This window comes from Octopus sinensis, linkage group LG6 (genome assembly GCF_006345805.1).
Source record: "Octopus sinensis linkage group LG6, ASM634580v1, whole genome shotgun sequence".
NCBI lineage: Eukaryota > Metazoa > Mollusca > Cephalopoda > Octopoda > Octopodidae > Octopus > Octopus sinensis.
The window spans coordinates 87,594,313-87,597,376 of record NC_043002.1 but is presented as its reverse complement, the minus strand read 5'-3'; the positions used below and the strand labels follow the sequence as shown (position 1 = coordinate 87,597,376).

General features: G+C 34.0%; 1 long non-coding RNA gene across 1 annotated transcript in view; it reads left to right on the top strand.

Annotated features, from left to right (window-relative positions):
* The window catches only part of LOC118763745, an 18,736-nt gene extending 16,678 nt beyond the window's left edge, over nt 1–2,058 (top strand). The window contains exon 3 of the long non-coding RNA XR_004999497.1: nt 2,046–2,058. This is a non-coding gene — a long non-coding RNA (uncharacterized LOC118763745). The remainder of the gene's footprint in view (nt 1–2,045) is intronic.
* Nucleotides 2,059–3,064: the final 1,006 nt, after the last annotated feature.

Here is a 3,064-nt window from a genome sequence, read left to right as displayed (position 1 = left end):
GTATTTCGTCTGTCTTTACGTTCTGGGTTAAAATTCTGCCGAGGTCGACAAAAGCCTAATAAAGATACACCGTTTCTAAGGTCGATGTTTCTATTCTGAAAAGAAGGTTGCAAGATCAAAGTATGTAGTATGGTAAGAAGAATTGAAGACTTTATGAATAAATTTTCAGTTTATTGTCCAGGCAATAGCTTTCTTTGTCTAGAGCAACAAGAAATAGCACCCTCTTATTTGGTGGTTATTTCTATTGCCTTTCTCGAGGTTAATAATATAGTGACGAGATTAGCCTAATCAGACCATACTCTTGGTTCAATGGGAATGTCAGGCTTGAAGCTTAGCAGAATTCTTGACGTACCGGAAAAGGCAAATCTCATGCAAAAATTCAGTCAAAATAAAACATAGATTGGTCAATCTGAATAAAAATAGTTTGTCGGCACAGAATTCAACTGTTTACAAATATTTGCTCAAAGACAGTGCAATCTAAGAGCTGTTTTGTGTTTCATTTACAATGTTCCCGAGCTTAACTATGTCGGACACTTCTGGCATAGTTTATTTACAGCACTAAGGTGCAGACTGTTTACAAATGACGAGGTACTACACACTTAATAAGATCCTGTCGAAAATAAACAGCAGTTCGTTCAAGCGTTTCAAGAGGATGACTTGGAATCCATGAAGATTTCAAGAGGAAAGCTATAAGTCTGCATCTGTAACGAGGGGATATAATTCTCACAAAGCTGATGGTAGTGGTGATGCAATATTGGTATTAGATTAATTTGTCTGTCTTTACATTCTGAGATCAAATTCCACCGTGGTTCACTTTGCCTTTCATCCTTTCGGAGTCGATAAATTAAGTACCATTTGCGTACTGGGATCGATCTAATCGACTGACTCCCTCCCCAAAAGTTTCGGGCCTTGTGCCTAGAGTAGAAAAGAATATTGATATTAAATTGACAGATTACCAATTCCAGATAATATTCTCACTTCTCAATTTTTCAGAGTTTATAATAAATAATTCTCAGTTATTCTGTTTTTATTTGTGATGGTTATTTTAGAAATTCTTGGCGCGAAGCTCAGGTAAGGACACTAGAAATCACCCCATGTACAAGGATGAGAGGGTTAAGAAAGGTGTTAATTAGTTTTTTTCTGCAGTTTATATTTTTTGTAAGTATGTGTAGGTCTGTCAGTCTTGCTGTATATATGTGTGTGCGGTGCGGTTGTATACTATTGTTGTTGAATGCGTGTGTGAGTATAGGGACGTTGTTTGTATGTGTCTGAGCGTGTGGGCGCCATTGTCTGTATGTATCTGCATTCAGTCACTTGTAAGACTTTTAAATATGGTGATACTTTGACGCGGTTATACGGGGATACTTTGATATGGTGGTAGATGCAATATGGCTGAATGGTAAAGACGTTCGTCTTGTAATATCAAGGTCCCAGGTTCGCCCCATTGTGTGACATCTTAGGCAAATGACATTTTATATATTTCTATATATCTTATGAACGTGTTATATTTGTGGGAATGAGAAAATGTCTAGAATGATTGTACGCATTTGCATATTTTACGTTTAAATATTTTAGATTACATGTTTGAGAGTAGATACATCCCTTTGATTTTTGCATATATTCCCATACAAACACTCCATATTTGTTTATGACTATATAATGGAAAATGTATATAACTTATAAATCGATATTTACGTTACTTAAATTATCAGTGTGGTATTGCAGACGTTAATATAGCTTACTATATTCCAATATATAGATTTATGGAAACGCAACCGATATATCTTAAACTTAGATTCTCAAATTTTTGCTCCAGAACGATAAAACGTTTTGTTTTTCTCTCGCTTCTGAATTCTACCCACAATATTATAACATAACCTTAAAGCACTTTTCTTAGAATGTTCATTTCTATTTTTCTGTATAGAATCAGTAAACAGAAAACTGACATTACTGATTGAATAAAACGTTAGACGAAACTTGAAGACTCCATCAAAATTAAGTTGAAAGAAATTTAAATCCGCTTTTAAGATTGAAACCCCCATCAGCATATATTCTATTGTTATTCTTAAAACTCCTTTAAAATAAAATTACCCTACCCCATCAATATAATACACACACACACACACACATATATATATATATACTGTTCTGTCTGGGGAGAGTCATTCTCTTTTAGTGCCTTATTATATAAAGAATCTTGCAAACCAAATCCCAAAACGAAATATATATATATAGCGAGAGAGAGAGAGAGAGAGAGGGGAGAAAGAGAGAGAGTGGTAGATAGATAGATAGATAAATAGATAGATGTTATGTATGTATATATATATATATATTTACACGCAGAAGCACACATTGATATACCTGTGTATTTGCGCGTGCACACTCTACAACAGGTTTCCTTCCATTAAATAAATGTGCATCTCTTTTTAAATACAAGTTTTCTTTGAATTAAAAGATTTTCGATTATTTGTTTGATTGTTTATATATGTATACCTTTGTTGTTTTAGTTGTTGGTTCGCCATTTTTAATACATTTTCTTATTTATATATAGAGCAATATTGAATTGACACAAAGCAAATATGTACAATAATACGAAAACAAAATCAAGATTGAAGCAAAATACAAGAAATGAAATAGTTGAAATTGATATAGGTATCGGTTAATCGATCTGCTTTCATTGATTCTCAAGATTATCGATCTATGCACATAGTCAAACAATATCCTTTTTCGTTTCCGATTAATTTAATTGAAAGAAAACATTTTGTCAAATCGTGTTTGGGAACCTCCCCGTTATATTTAAAATGAACGTAGATGAGTCATGATCTCTTCGGCAGCTTCTGTGTTCATAAAATGCAATGCACAACATAAACGATACTGTGTTCTCAACACAAGTTGAATGGCTTTGCCATCGGTTCCTCTGCACAGGAAGGTCAGAACCATCACGAAATCTATCATTACACTTGGTTAGCTCTTCATTGGAAAATGACTGTCTTTGGCAAAAATTGTCCACTATAATAAGGCTCTGTAGTTTTCCTTCTGTGGCATATCCAATCGGAATTAATCT